Consider the following 17516-nt stretch of genomic DNA (forward strand, 5'->3'; position numbering starts at 1 on the left):
TTTAGCACCCGCCTTGGCACATTTTGCATTTTGAATTGCATTTCCCCTTTAGCACTTAATTAATTAAATTAATTAGGTCTAAGGTTCTAAATCATCATCTTCCATATCATAAAGTTGGGCCCTTTCATTAAAGTGTGCCCTTTTCATTTTATTTCTCCAATACATCATTTAATCAAAAACCCTAATTAGGTCCTATTCTGAACTTGGGGGCTTGATTTCGGGGGTCAAAACATCTCGGAATCACCTGTAACTTTAGGATTCTCTCTAAAATCATCATATCCAATGGCCCTGAAAATTTGGTGAAAAGTTGTAGGGACCATGGCCCCCGGAGTACGCATGGTCCCAGACGTTTTTCTCAAAATTTTAGGAGCGTGATCCAATCATAAAATAAAGCTTAAACCCAAGAAATTAGTGGGAGATTCAATCTCTAGGTCGGCCAAAAGTTGAAATTAAGACCTAGGGTTTCATATATAAGAGCTCTCTTTCTTCATTTGAAAGGATCAGAAATTTGGTTTTAGGGACCTTCTATGCAGTGAAAGAGCAGATCTTTGAAGACTTCAACAAAATTCAACCTCCATCCATCAAGCATTCATCAATTTCATTCATCTATTTAGGGCTTTGAAGACATTGAAGAGCAATAGGGGATCACCGACTGAAGATTGGCTTCTACCCCTCCCTTAGGGTTGGGTATGATTTCATGTTGTTTTCATGTCTTGGCATAAGCCTCATTATATCATTTGTATTCATGCTTTAGATCACTTTGCATCTTGATTTGGAGCATTTACATTATCATTTACAAGCAATTAGGGTTTACTTTCTAGGTTGCTCTAGTTTGCTTACTTGCATTTTAGGATCTTGCACACACACAAGGTCTGCACACACACTACTTTTACAATACAACTTCGCTATTCGTGGAGGTGGAAATCAAAGTGGGGGTTTGACTAAGGCAAAACCCTATATAGCCGCCCAAAACACCTTTTCAGATATAAGTGCAGATTTCGAGATTCGGATGATGCCGCAAGTCACAGATCCGGTGGAAGCAGACGGAAACTGAGAAACACACCAAATTTCAGAGCAAAAGACCAGGATAGGGGCGTGGGGCACCTTGGTCCTGCCAGGACAGGGGCACTAGGTGCCCTGGTCCCTCTGCCAGACAGCAATTTTTAGCATTTCCAGCAGTTTTCCAAGTTGTAAAATAGCAGTTTCAGGAGCAGTTTCAAGGGCAAAATTAGGACAGTGGCGCTCGCGCCCCCGTCCCGAACATTTCTACTTATATTTTAACATCGGGTATGCATTTGCATTCTTGCCTTGTCCTTGTGTTTACAGCTTTCCATTGTTTAAGTTCAATTCTGTAATCTTGTTATTAGTTCATACTTGCACTTTAGGGTTAATAGTTGAACTTGCATCATTTTATCTATCATTTGCAACAAAGGAATAGAAATCCTAATAGGTAGCCCATGGCTCTCTCTTCCACAAAAAGAAGTAGCCAATTGTGTGATACCTCTAGGCTCTTTCGTATTCCACAAGTGTGTGATTGAAAGTGAGATTAGGGCATGTTTGCTTAGTGTCACTTTTTCCCCCACACACCTTCTGTATTTGTTCATAGACTGTGCTTCCTCGGGGAGGAATAACGGTATCCGGAGATGATATTATTTGTTCTTGAGATATTGGTGTTGGAATATGAGCTACTGCTGTAGATATGGCCTTCTTGTGGCTTAGAAACTTTCCCTGATGTAACTTTTGATCTTGATGTTCCCGTGCCTTGCAGATTTTGCTGATTCAAAGAGTGCTTCTGCCAGGATTCTTCTTTGTACTTATACTTTTCTTTCCATTGAGGTTTTGTAGTTATGCTAGGTGGCTTTCTTAATAGGAAAGTGAGCTTACAACCCAATCCTGCTTTGTTTCTACTAGGCTATGAAGGAAGATCTATGGGTTCAGTGACTCCTTTATGTTTCCCAATAGGTCCTTTACCGTCATATCCCATTTGCTGCTCTTTTATCTTCTTCCTTATCTTTATATAACCAGCTAAGAACATCCTTGTCTTCTAATTCATGCGCTAGAGTGACCAATTGGATGAAGGTACCATCAAATTTGGTGATGGGCTGAGTGGCCAGATGTGTTGATGTAGTAGGCAATCCATGAGATTGAGGTGATGTTGGTAATTTGGCCAAACATAAGGGCTCCAAAGAGTATCCTCCTATGCCTTGGTCTTTGATTTGCATTTTCTATTTGAAATCTCCAAATAAGGAGTTGGGTGTTGCTGTTTATAGATCTGATGTTAAAGATCGCTGCTTTTCTCTATTATGAGGAACCAAACTATCTTGGGCTGCCCCCATTGCGTTGCAATGTTGAAATGGATTGTGATCAGCAAATATGGAGATTTCTTGTCCATCATAAGGAAATTTGACACACTAGTGATACATAGAAGGTACTGCTTGCATTTCATGTATCCAGGGTCGCCCTAACAAAATATTGTAGGTGAGATCTATGTCTAATACCTGACATATAGTATCTTTTTGCACTGGTCCCACTTGAATAGGTAATATCACAGTTTCTTTAGAGGACCTTTCCTCATCATCATATGCCTTTATGGTAATCTTTTTGCAAGGATCAATAGACTCTTCTGAGAAGCCTAATGCATGGATAAGCTTTAAAGTACATATATTAAGTCCGGCTCCTCCATCTATTAAGACTCTTTTTATTCGGTGTTTGCAGACAATGACTTCGATATGGAGAGGAGTATTATGTGGATGGCTTAAGGAAGTATTGTCATGCTCTGAGAAGGTGAGGTTATGAGGTCCTATCATATGGGCGACCATGGCTTGAAATCTATCTGTATCCAGATTTTGAGGTACATTGGTTTCCAATAGCGCTTGTTCCAATATGTCTTTGTGCTTTGGTGATAGTTCCAACAATTCTAGTATAGATATCTGAGCTGGAGTTTTGCGTAGTTAGCTAACCAATTCATATTGGATTTTTGGTGTAGTAGTTGTAGGTGCGGTATGTCCTTTCAAGACATATTTTTGATTTTGGGTTGTTACATTGATAGATTCATGATCACGCCGATCTCAGATGGTGATGACATTTACTTGATGATCTTCAGCTGATATTTGTTTTATGGTGTTTTTGTAGATATGGTTGATATGAGCTCTGCATGTATCATCCAAGGTTGAAGCTCCATCTTTTCTATAATTTGGGAAAGGATTTTTAAAGGCTCCGTGATCACCATTTGTTTTGAGACCATCTACCGTTAAGTCACCTTGATCAATGATGTCCTACACCATGTGTTTCAATCTCATGCAATTGTTTGTTCGATGATCCTTGTTATGATGGAAATCACAATAGTGTGAATCATTCCACCAAGGTGGTTTGATTTGGGGTTCATAGTTGCTGATTGGAGGCAAAGAAAGAATCTTGTTTGCCAAAAGTTCTCTGAATGCTGATTCTAGTGATTGCCCTAGTAGTGTGAAGATACGCTTTTGGAAATTGTTCATGTTGTTGCGTGAATTTTTGTTAGGTCCTGGATTCATGTTTTTGCTTTGAGTATCGTTGGTGTTGTTTGTGTTGAGTTTTCCTTGATCAGTGTTTGGTCCATATGTGTTAGCATTTGGATTAGCATTTTTAGGATTTTTCATATTTTGAGGATTACCGGATAATGCAAGCACTGGTTGCTTAGATTTGGGATCATATGATTCATTGTTGCCTTCGTTTTTGTTTCGAGTCCAAAATCAAGATTTGTCGAGGTTGGTGTTGTTTTGGTTATTGTAGTTTGATGAGTTTGTTCCTTCCTTGTAGAATTTGAGTGTTCCCTTTTTGACACATGCTTCCCCTACTTGAATGCCATTTTCAGTCAATTTAGTGAAAGATGGTATGCATTGAAGTTTTAGCCTGTAACTCATTTCACCATTCAAGTTATCGATGAAGATTTCTATTTTCTCCTTTTCGGGAATATCTTGAGGATATCTCAATACCATACGTCGCCAGCGTTGAAGGAACATCATGAAGGTTTCATTGTTCTTTTGTTTGGTGTTACAAACATCTAGCATGGTTATGGCATGTTGGATGTTATAGGAATATTGGGTTATGAATTTGTTAACCAATTCATCAAATGATCTGACAGGTGGTGTAATTTTGGTTAACCATTCCATTGTTTACCCTCCCAGGCTTCTTGGGAATAACCTCATCAGATAGGTGTCATCATGAGCAAACTCAAGACTCATGGTGCAAAATTCTCAAACATTATCGCGGAGATCACTTTTTCCATCATATTTATCAAATTTAGGCACATTTGAGTTTGGAGGAAAAGGCACCATCTTCAGTCTTCTTTCAAATGGATAAGGACAGATTTTGTTTAAAGAGTACCACACTATTGTCCCTTGTTGCATGTCATGTATTTGTCATTGTAACATTTGCATTTGTTAGAAAGAGAAGCCAAAGGTGCATTATTTTGCCAAGGGAAAAGTTCTTCCCTTGTATTAGTTCTCAGCTGAAAAGGTGTGTTAAATGGTATATTTTTCTCTGGGGTTTCTAGCTCAGGTATACACATTTCTGGTATACGTTGTTCTAGAATGTGTTGTTCAGGTATGTGAGTTTCTTCTTCTCTTTATTGTTCTTAATATGCATATTGTCGAGATCCAGTTTTAAAGATGTTTGTGTCTAAATCTTCGGGAAGTTTAATGCCTTTACTTGTGAGCATGAGCAAATATTTTTCTTTGTCAGTTTCCATAAGCCTTTCTACAAGCTTTTGGAATGAAGGGTTTTCCTGACATTCCTGAAGAAGTGCTTCAGAAATTTCAGTCTCTTCCAAGTGTGGAACTTCAAAAGGATTGGACAATCTTCGATTCATACTAGATTCTGCGTGTGTCTCGCTTTGTTGGTTTCTTTGAGAGCGAGTAACAGGCATTTTAGTAAAAACTTTTTGTGATAAAGGGAACAAAATCCTTGTTGATATGTTGCTCGAGGGTGGGTGGTTCTAGTTGAGATGTGTTATAAGTGATACACTCATCGGGAAAAAATGCTGGATTGATCTTTCCTCCGCGATTTATGATTTGATTAAAAGTAGACTTTTGACAGTAGGCTCTTGTCTTTAAGGGTTCTTTGTCAAATTTGTTGGATTTGTTTTGGATATAACATTTGACATGATGAAGGAATACTCGATGAGATTTGAAAAGTTGATGATTAATGTATAAAAATTTAGTTCTCTTGATGAATTTGGAAAAAAGTAGGTTGTTGTTTCTTCAACGTGATGTTATGATAAAGGTTCTTTCTTCTCAGAATATGGGGATTAGTCATGCATGAGTGATCAGTGGTTTCCTTTGATTTGTTTGGATTCAGTTGATCTTGTTTGGAAAATTTTAAATCTTACTCTATAAAAGTGAAGGTTTAGATGCCCCTTCACGACAAAGCGTGTCAAATGATATAGATAAAAGCCTCCCGATATGGAGACTTGATTTGATAATTTGAAAATTTTAAACAAGTGTTTTTGAGATGAAATCCGTAAGATGGTAAAGGATTCTGTTGATACTGATGATGAGGTTTCTGGATTATGATAAGATAGACATGTTTTATCATGCGATCAGTTTAGGATTTTTACAACGTTTGTTTTGACACAAATTTAGCTCAAGAAATAGTCTTAACAGTTTGTTTTCGCTACTCTGTTTTGATGAAAAATGTTGTTGATAATGAGAGGCTTTTCAAAATGTTTTCAAAATTTTTTAAAATTCCTCACTATTTTGCCCTCTGTTTATATGCTTTTGATCATGCGCTAAAACAAAAACTACATGTGCTACCAAAGTTACTCCACACGCTAAAATAATGACCACACGCGCTAGGCTGCCCCCAGACACGCGCTAAAGTTTTGACTGTTCAAAAATTGTTTTCTAGTTGTTTAAAAAGTCATGCGCTACCTTGGGCCTATCACGCGCTAACTTTTGAACTTGATGCGCTAATTTTTGGTTTCCACGCGCTAAGCTGATGCTTCCATGCGCTAGACTATTTTTCTGATGTGCTAGATGTTTCAATACTGGTTTATCTTGGGATAAAATGCTACTGTTTGGAACTGACGTGCTAAATTGATGGTTGAATGTGCTAACAGAAGTTCCTCACACGCTAAGAAGTTTCTCTTATGCACTAAGCTACCCTGATTTTTCCTTTGGTTGGTTTTTTGCAAATTTTGAATTTTTGTTGTGAATTTTTCAAGTTTGATGGATGATTTTCTGAAGTAGTAAATGCAAGCACGACACAAAAAGTACAACCATTTTTCCTAATCTAACAAAAAGTGTATGTTCTGCGAGGATGTGTTCAAATCCCCAATGTTTTAACAGGTTTGGATATGAATAATACACTTCAGAAAGACTCTTTATTCAAAGGTCATAAATAACATCATAGCCCACTAGTCTCGATACTCCGTCAGCTCAAATAGCCATGTCACCCCCTAGAGGGTGCCTATTTTTTTGCCTTTTACCAAAAATTAACTCAAAGTGAATCGCTTCACAGTTGAGTAGTTATCTTGGGAGATATATGGTGAGTAATCCTGGGGGCAGATTCTTCCCCACCCTTGCACTATGATGTTATAAATATCTGGTTACTGACTCAGTTCAAAGCTTCTATTTCTATGGTTCGTAATCAGGCTTCCTGTTCGACCCTCAATGATAAAATCCCTTAGGAGGCTTCCCAACCTTTAGAACAAAGGCTTTATGTATCTCGAGGATACTAGGGGAAGGCTAATCGCTGCACGCAACCATTGAAAAGGGCTTTCGTCACTTTCCACGTTTGATTATAGAGGGTTGGAATTCTTGGCGTCAAAGTCATTCCCTACTTAGGTCATTCCCTTCACACCGGCCATAAATGGCTTTAAGAGTTGATTCCAACTCCTCGGGAAGGCAGGCCTGCTAAAGGTTTTATGCTTGAAATATAGAAAGCTTTAAGAGTGGTTTGAATTTTTGATCACCCAGTTAAGGGGAGAGCATATTCCTTCCACTTTCGAGACAAGGCAATCAAAGTTCTTTTTAAGCCTTCAATTTAGTGATTTGCTAATCTCTACTTGGAGATGTTGCTCCAGAAAGCATGGTGTTCTTTTTAGTTCCTCAAAGCAATGATTATTTAATCTAGTGAAGGAACCTGGCTAACAAAGCAAAATTTTCGATATGGTCAACAAAAGAAAATCGGAAAAGGGGAATAACTTCCCTCTTTTAATTTTAACAAAACTTCGTAAGTGAGGTTCTTTCCCTTTGCAAAATTTGAAAATGAATCCTTTTATACACCAAAGGATGGTGAGGTTCTTTTTATATCTACTTTTGCAAAAAAGTGAAGTTTGTATTGTTCATTTTAGAGCCTAAAATAAAGTTTTTCTCTTATAAAAGCAAGAAATTTTTTGATAGTGGTTCTTTTTATAGCCCAAAAGAAATAAGTGAGTTCAATTTTAAGAATAAAAGATGTTCAAAATTTTAAACTAACTTAACTAAGTTAGTGAAAAATCCTAACTATCTAAATATTCTAAGATTAAGCTCCTTTCTACAACAAATTTGTTAGAATCCTACAAGAAAACCAGAGGAAAAATGTTAGATGATTTGGTGGACTTCCACAAGTCTAATTTTTTAACTTTCAGTTACAAATTATTTTCTATCTGTGATGCACTACAGAACAAACTGTACGTGCTACAATATAACCTTGATGCACTAAAATAAGGTTTCAACGCACTACCCTATTTTCGGGATGCGCTACTCTGTGCGCTGAAAGCGCTGCTCTGTTTTTCTCCCGCACCAAGACCTACAGGAAAAATAGTAATCCGATGCGCTAATATATGGACTTCACACGCTAGATGATGTACTCCATGCGCTGAACAGTGAACTGAATGCGCTAGGCTGTTAACCAGATGCACTAAAAAGTTAACTTAACGCACTAATTCATTTTTCCCGCGTGCCTACAAAAGTGGTTAAATTTAAAAACCAATTTGATATATGGGGTCCAACCCCATGGTGGGTGCCAGAAACGTATGCAGGAAAAGTGGGTCGATAGAACTCAATATGCAAAAAATGGAGCTCTATGGAGCCTTGCTCACACACCCACAGGACTTCTTGGTGCAAGCTATGAAGTAATAAAGTATCACTCAGCTTCCCAAGATTGGTCCCATGGTTCTCTATCTTACAATGTCCCTCAAACCAATGTTTTTGCTCTCATATCATTGAGAAAAATGGTTTAGGGATGGCAAATGCAAGAACAAGGGATGCTTTTTGTTGATTTAATGTGAGATGCATCCTAAGCTATGCATGATCTTAAAATGCAATAAACTAGATTATAAGATGACAAGGTTAGTATAAATACTATCCTTACATGATATATTAGTCTATGATTGAGCTAAATGATAAAGAAAGTATTCTAAACATGCATATTTAGACTAATTCCTATTGAAAAGAGAGGCTAAAATGATGAGCATAAAATGATATGAAAGCTTGAATGTATTTGAGCATAAGTATGATACTAAAAACTTGGATTGATCTTTAAAAATGGAGGAATGAGAGCTCTATTTATAGAAAAAATAGGGCAATGGATGGTCAGGATTGAAAGAGTTGATCAAGGGTTGAGTTTGAAAGTTGGGAATCCATGTTTGCAATTTGCACCAATGAAATGGTGACAAATGTCAACATAGGGTTGGGTTGAGAGAAGGGGTTAGAGGCATTAAATGCTTGAGAAGACCTTATGGTTATCTAGAGGGTAAAGGTTAAGCTTAAGTTAGGCTTACCCATTGGATTAAGAGTTAATCCAAGGATAAACCCTTGTGCAAATGATTAAGGAATAATCATGGTCAAAGCAATGAATGCTTGATGAGACCCTTAGGTTACATGTAGGTTGAGTTGAAAGAAATTCTTTAACCATGTACGAGGGTTTGAGTTAACCATTAATGGTTATGAAGACTTTGGGGAATTAAGTGGTTGAAGACTTGAAGCCTTTAATGGTTATCAAAGACTTTAAGGGTTTGAGAAGTGACTTCCCTTTGTTTAGGGATGTGACAAAGTTTATAAGATGGGTTAGGCTAATTAGAAGCAATTAGAAGAGTCTAGAAGAAATTAGAAATAAGTTAGGAAGGCAAGTGGGAGATGTAGGAAAGTGCAAGTGGATGGAGGGATAATAGGTTTTAATTGAAATAAAATGAATTTACTTCAATTTGGTTGCAATTTGGGGAAATAAATAAATTAGATTTATTTAATTTAGGATAAACTATTTAATTAAAAGTGGATAGAAGAGATTTAATTGAATAAAATGATTTATTCATTAAATGGGTATAGTGAATTTAATTGAGTAATTTACTTAATTAAATAGAGGAATACAGGTAATTTAATTAAATTGGATTTAATCAAATAGAGAAATGAACATAAAATATTCATTTAGGAATATGGTCATTTTTATACATCTACAAGGGCAATCTATCATCAATGGGTGATCTACTTCATTCATCAGGGGATTACCATCCACTATACCCCATTATTAGAAAATGTCTTCAGTAAAGACAGAAGTGAGACCGAACCCGAAGTGTGATCATTTGGTTTGCCAGAATTACGACACAATAGATTATTTTCAAGATTAATGTGATCCGTTTCTACCAATTTATGCGAAGAGACATTTTCACATCCTTCAATCGAAGGTCCCACTGATAAACTATCTTTATTAAGGGTTTTAGGGACAAAGTCAACAACCTGCTAGTTTTTCTTAAAATTCATATGTAAAGGAGACTTAAGAAGCTACGTATCTAATTTCTCAATTGACTGGTGCCAAATACCATCATGAGACTTGATATTACAAGTACGGGGGCAAACATTATTAGGGTTAATAAGAACACAAATTTTTACCAGAACCTCCCCCTCCACAAAGTACACTAGAAAATATATAATATTAATGTGTATACTGGAAGAATGATTACATTATAAAATAAATAATAGTAAGTAATATAGATATTATAATTATTTATAACTCTTCAAAATCAAAATAAATGAATCTTTGACCAAAATTGTCCTGTGCAAAGTTTCCATTGTAAATTATTACTCCCTCTTCAACCTATTTCATAATTGAGCATTTATAAACTTCATGGTTTTATTTTCAACTATTTTCCAAAATTACTTGGTCATTACTATTTAACAAATTTTTATTTTAAGGAAAAATATCAACCTTCACTATGCTAGTAATAGTTGTGCCCATTACTAATCACACTTGAACTCAAGTTCAACCCTCATAGCTATAATCACTAATAACACAATAAAATTGTGATACATTTACCTTGTAAGAACATCTATTGATATCATTAATAAAATTTATTTAATTACCTAGAGAATTATATTGGATGGTCTATGATTGTATTCATACAACATAAAATTATTCATAATTATAATCTAATGAATCAGAAACAAATTTGAATTTATAAGTTTTTCGGTTTTTTCATTAGAAACATAATATATGTTTAATGATGGAAAACCATTCCAAATTGTTTGGAATAAAATTTAATATCCACCTAAGAATATAGTAACTCATTATTAATATCTCTAAACACCTAAAATTGTTCTAGCCTAATTAAATAAATATTTTCTTTATTTAATTATTTTTATCTTAAGTCTTCTATTAATTAAATAGATTTTTATTTATTTAATTAATTCACTTAGCCTTTCCTAGCCTTTGTCTATTTAGATAAATATTTTAATTTATTAATTGGTCCCACTTCTTCTATTAAATAAATAAATCTTCATTTATTTAATTAATTAATTAGCTTTTCCTTCCATGAAACTTATCATTTATATTGGGAGATTGTTTGAATAATGTTGCAAATATGTGCTTAAGAGAGTTTGAGAGATTTTTTGTCATTGACGTTAACATATTTCTTTGTTTGACATAGTGATGCAGTGAAGTTTAGTGATTTAGCTCATTTCGCATAGCTTGTATGATGAAGATCAGAGTTTGTATAGTAAAGGGTTTGTAGAGAGTTGTCTAGAGTTGATTCAGTTCAAGATTCAAAGGTTTGCATGAAGATTTGATTGAGTTATGAGTATCTGTGTTATGGTTGATTTTTGCATTGTTTAGTGGTGGTAGAGTGTTAGTATTATAATCTACATTGCTCCACATTGTAATATCTTCATCCATGGATTTGGAGGTGTGTTTGAGATGTTGGTGTGTGTCCTCAATTCAAATGGTTCATACTTTGGAGGCCCATAATGGATTTTCCAAGGTTGAAAATTATTGTAGTGAGTGTTCATAAGGTTCGGTATGAAGATGATGATTGTTCTAGTAACTTGTATTGGTAAGGATCTTCGTATGGTAATTCATGACACTTGTGAATGTTTCTTTATCATTTTCCTTTTGTGTTGGTGGTTCGCATTGATCATTGAGCTTGTAATTGATGATTTTCTTTGGTTTGGTGGTGTTATTCATGTTCTTGGCTGATCAAATACTTGTAGCATGTTTTGGATATTCAAGGCATAATTCTTGGAAGTGTTTCATGTTCGAGGTGATAAATTTGGGTCCATGATATGTATTGAATGACATTTCTTGGTCAACATGAAACAATGTTTTTTGTATGGTTGTATTTTTGTAATTATATGGTGAGTGTTTGTTGCAAGGTGTGCAACCTTTCTCTTCTTGTGCTATGCAATGCAACGGTCATGTTTGTGACATGGCTTAAATGCCTCCTATAAATCTATAAGTCTAGTGGCTGTATCAAGAATTAACAACTAGATCTTTTGGTGCAATGACAACCACACTTGTAACAAGTGGTATCAGAGCTTGTTCACAAGTTCAAATCTCTGACTTGCATTGAGGGGGATTTTCGCAAGGTGTGTGCCCTTGGTCTCCTTGTGTTATGGACTGTAGTGCTCCAGTTTGTGGCATGACTTAACCACCTCCTCTAAATTATATAAGTCTAGTGGTTGTATCAGGGATTAACAGGTCAATCTTTTGGTGCAACGACAATCGCACTTGTAACAGTGTTGAACCGACCTTGATAATTCATCCAAGGTTGATGACATAAATAGATAATTATAATATATTTGTATTCAAGTGCATAGAATAAAGTGGGCGAGTCTATGTGTATTGCATGTATACATATTTTAAAGGCAGAGAACAAGGGTGAAGGAGAAAGTTGTTTGTGCTTCAATGGAATTGAACTAGGAATTAAGGAGATGCTATTTTCATAGATCATAACTTTTGGATGTGATCCATGACTATATATATAGGTAGTCAACCTTCCCTGGGTAGTGAGCATTTTTAATTTTTAGTAGTGAGATCTAGACAGTGTGCCTGAATGTATGTGGATTTCTCATTGTAATACTTCTAAGAGAGTATACCTATTTTTTGGTTCATCCCCATCATGGTTTTTCCCCTAGCAGGGTTTTCCACGTAGAAAATATTGTTTTTATGGGTGTTCATGTTGTGTTGTTGATTTATGCTTTCATGTTTAATAGTCAGATCTAAGAATAAGTTTAAATTGTATGAGTTTTTTCACAACTAATTGACCCCTCTGCTCAGTTGCTTGCCCTATTTTCATCAATTTGTATTAGAGCAGGTTCCTCCGAAGAATATTAATCACTTGAGGTGATTTGGGATGGCAACTTACAAGAAGGGAAGTCTGAGATTTGATGGTACAAACTACTCACATTGGAAGAGTCACATGGAGTATCATCTAAGATGCATTGGTGAACCTTAGTAGGAGATTACTAAAAGAAGGTATAATATTCCTGTAAATGGTCCTACATCTCTGGATGAGATCAAAAGTCTTGAACACAATATTAGGACTAAGGAAGCATTGTTAAGTGCTTTGACCGAGTTTGAAATGATAAATATTATGGAATTGTAGATTGCTCATGAGGTCTGGAAGAAGTTGGAAACCCATTGGCAAGAGACATTGTATTGATGTTGAGATATTGTCATTGATGGGAACTAGAGTCAGATATCCAATCTATAGTTCATAATTCATTCATATCGAAAGACTGAATGAGATCTGATGAGGTTCATTGAGATAGAATAGGATATCTGGTAGTATTCAGTATTTTGGAACTGGCGGTTCACTTGCATTATACATTTGGTATTATGGAGCTCAGAGAAGCATTGTTGATATGTAATCTACCTTATTCTAAGTTTATGGCCTCTAGTGTTGAGTTTTGGGTAAGTTAGAAGATCTTAGAGACATGTTTAAGGTTAGAACAGTGTTCATTAGTAGTAACATGTGGATATTCATTGTTCAGATTTTATGGATCCATTTTGGTAGTTTTTTGTGTGATCAAGGATGTTTATCTTGCATGTAGGAAGAGTGTGGACAATTTGTTTTGGTCTGCATGATTATTTTGATCTAGATTGAGTTGACTTGAGTACACATTTCATCTTTTGTATCGTGTTTTTGAATCCGACATGATGAAGATGTAAATTGATGATGTGGATATATAAGATCAATTAATTTGACCATTTTTGGTATCAATAGTAATGTGTGAAGTGTGTATGATCAATTGTGCATAGTTTCACATGTGTAAGTGAAGTATTTGACCTAAGGAATTAAGATGAATATTAGAACAGAGTTGTGTAGTAGAGCATACTAAGATTGTGTATTTTGTGCTTAACTGGAATTGTTTTTAACATTTTTAAGATTTTATTTATCAGTTCAAACATTCCAATTATTATATGTAATCATTTTGTAAGGCATTGAGCCTTCTTGGGTTGTAGCCCTTATTGTAATTTGAGCAGTGATCTCTAGGTAGTATGCCTGAATGCATGCACATTCCCCTTATGTGATATTATTATACTTCTAACAAGGTATATTAATAGTATGGGTCTCAATCCCACTGTGGTTTTTCTCTTAACTGGGTTTCCACGTAAAAATCCTATTGTTATGGTGTTATTTTTATTTTATTTATGTCTTTACATCATTCTTTTGTTTAGTCACATTAAGTGGTTGAAGAAATAGATAAAGAATTTTAAATGTTGCAAAATACTGATTCACCCCCACTCCCCTCAGTGTTCCTAGATTCCAACAATTGGTATAAAATCTTAGATCGTTGGTAGAATCCTAAGAGCTTGAGGAGGATGCAAGAAAGTGAATCAATGGATTTTGGTAGTCTTAGACAATAGTTGGTTGTTTTTCTTAAGGCTCTTGATCAAGCACAAGTTGAGATCTGGCAAGTGAAAGCATATCTTAAAGAAGTTGAGGAATAAATTTATATTTTGAAAGATCAATTGAACATGTCAAGGGAAAAGAGAAAGTAACTTGTGCTTGATCAAGTTGAAAAGACAATGTAGTTTAGAAGAATGAGATTAAATTGACAAATGACATCAAAGAAATAAATAAGAATGAGGAGAAGCTTGCTCAGTCCCTTAAAGACAAATCTAAAGAATGTTGCAGACTTGAATGTGAAAATGGACAATTGAAGATTGATCTGCAAGACACTAGAGAACACAAGGAAGAACTTGAAAAGAAGATCCTACTTCTTAAATTTGATCTTGATGATGCAAATGAGTACAAGGAGAAGTTTCAAATCAGTTCAACCAAATTAGGTGAGATGCTTGCAAGTTAAAATAATCCTAATGATACACAAGGTCTTGGATTTGAGAAAGGTGAAAGCTCCAAGTTAGCTCATGAGAAGAACAATTCAATAAGGCCTCCAGTAAGGCAACCTAATGCACATAAGTTCAATGGTAAACTGTGTTTTATTTGCAAAACATTTGGTCATATGGCTAGTCAATGCAAAAATAGGTTGAACAATAATTGTCCATATTTTACCAATCAATGTTGGAATTGTAACAAATATTATCATAAGTCAAATAAATGCAGAAGTATGATTAACAATTTTTAGAATAGGAAAAATATCAGATGTTATGCATATGGTATGTTTGCACATGTTGCTAATCAGTGTAGAACAAGATCAAATTAGATGAACTTCAAACCCTGGAAAGGAAATGTTGTTTTCTATACTTACAACAAATCTGGTGACACTTGTAAGTATTACAAAAGTAGAAATACGAATAGAAGAGGTCTGGAAGACATGAACAAGAATGTAAAGGCAAATGAGAAGGGAAAAGTTAAAGTTGATGAGATCAAAGATTAGATGAAGGAGATATGTTAAAAAGAGAAATGATGATGGAAGAAGTGGATCCACACCTAATTCCAATGCTGGAACTACATTTGGTAATTGAACTAAGGCATCTGGCCTTGGGGAAGCTATAATGAAAATCCTACAAACCCCCTATTTTAGATATGTACCTATTTTCGGCAAGTTGTAGAGGTGTATGTGGTGGTCACAAAACTTCTTAATGGATTTTTGAAAGAGTTCAAGTAGATTTGAAGGTTCACATAAGAGTTTTTTTAAATGCAGAGTATTCAAAAAGATTAGCGAAAAGTGCATTTCTTAAAATGAAAAGTTAGGTTTGCTGAAGATAAAAAGAGATGTCATCATGTCATTTCTCACTTTGTATTTGAAGAGAAGAATTTTGGAGAGTTCTGCAAGCAATATTTTCAGCGACCAAACCATGAAAGAATATTTCTCATGCGATTTGGCATGAAACCCAAATCTAGCGACGAAGGTATTCATTGGTAGAACTTGTCAAGTTTAAAATTTTTTACTTCCAAAATGGCTACATCTGGTACTACTACCCCTCTTTTTGTTGACAAAATTGAGCATGCTATACCAAATTTCAAGAATAATTCATTCATTTCAATGGAAGATGATCCTAAGTGTGCCTTTTCATCGGCTCCCTATAGAGTTTTGCACGATGAAGACATTAGGGTTTACAAGCATTGTCCCATTAAGGAATTTGGAAGTCATGGAATGCCAAATCTCTATCATAACCAATTATCTGATGGAAGATCAATGTTGAAACCTAAATTTTGGGATTTGGAGAGAAAGGGTTTTGTGCAATTTGTCAGACTCGATATATTTGATGAAACTACATGGGTCTAGTATGTGTTGAACAGAATACACAATGAATTATTGTGGTTAGATAGGCCCCATAAGATCATGAAGACCATTATTCAAGCTATGATAGGTCTATGTACATCCAGAGAGATACCATCTTTGAAGGCTACAAAGAATGATATTGTGACAAATGCAATCGGATCAAAATTTGACCAATGAGGGATGACTATCAACAACATCCAGGAGCATGACATCAAATTTTCCTTTATAGTGATTAGTTACAAGATTTACTATTCCAAAGAGAAAATTTTATCTCTGATATTGAAAATACTTATACAACTTCGGTGACTCTAAAGTTCAAAATGCGAACCTTTGGGGTCATTTCAACAATTTCCAACAGGAAATGCATGAGACGGAAAGGAAGCCTAAATTTATTATCGAGAAGTACCAAGACACAATTTGTTTCATGGGAGACATAAATAAGTGCTTAATTGAAGTTTTGGAGATTTGGATGGTAGGTATTATGCCAATGGGTTATGAAGTTGAGGAGAAGATTCCATAACTCTATGTGCAACATGTATTGAGAAAACTGGTGGATCCTACTGAGGAGATATTTGGGACATACAAAGAGAAGAGATCAAAGCTTCATTGATAATTCAAGAAGTCGGTGATACAAAAAAAAAATAAAAAGGAAGTTAAAACTCTTGCAGAGAGCATGGGAATAACAAAGGAAATAGTCTAAAAAAGAAAGAGAGAAGAATATCCTCTCCGAGGAGCAGAATTTTAAGGTGGAGAAGAAGGATAAACTGAAAGTTGCACCTAAGCCTAAGCCAAGGCAATCAAGAAGAGCCACTCTCTCCTCTTGTCTTGCAAATCCTACAAAACCATCAATCAATCCATCCAATCATGGTGAGGAGAAGAAGAGGGAGACAATTAGATTTGTGACTATAGATGATGAGGAGACTGAATTAGATGAGCCTATAAAGGAAGTGAAGACCAAAGTTTCTAAGGCCACAAAATCTGCAAATGAAAAACTATCTAGAAGAGCAATCCCAAGCAACAAAATAAATCCATCTGAGACTGCTAAGGTACTAAAGAAAGGATTTGATTTTAAACCTTTTATGACATTAGATAAGATTGTGAACGAAGTATTAAAGAATGAAAACTTGAAGCCATTATCAAAATAGTATGAAAATTTTGATGAGACTAGTAAAAGAGCATTAGAGGAATCCACTTTAAAATACATGAATGCATATAGAAAATCCTTGATAGAGTTAATGTCTAAAATTCCTAAGATCTTGTATATAGTTTTGGATATGAGAAGAGAGACAACAAAAGAGGAAGAGGAAAGACTAATAGAGTATGTACTAGTTAATTTATGTTCTATAATATCCAAGGAAGAGATTGTAAGAATCCTTAAGTTAGTTAAGGATATCTTTTGGAGTAAGACTAGGGTGAATAAGATCATGTTCAAAAAAAATGACGAGGTTGTGAAAGAAACAAAAAAAATTGACAAAATTTTTACTTGAGAATCAGTATGAAGTTAATCCAGAAAAAGGATAAGATGATACTCATCTGAAAAAATGAGCAAAAAAAGGATAATATTTTGGAAGATCACACAACTTACCGAGTAGGTGT

Source organism: Cryptomeria japonica, chromosome 7, assembly GCF_030272615.1.
Source record: "Cryptomeria japonica chromosome 7, Sugi_1.0, whole genome shotgun sequence".
Lineage (NCBI taxonomy): Eukaryota > Viridiplantae > Streptophyta > Pinopsida > Cupressales > Cupressaceae > Cryptomeria > Cryptomeria japonica.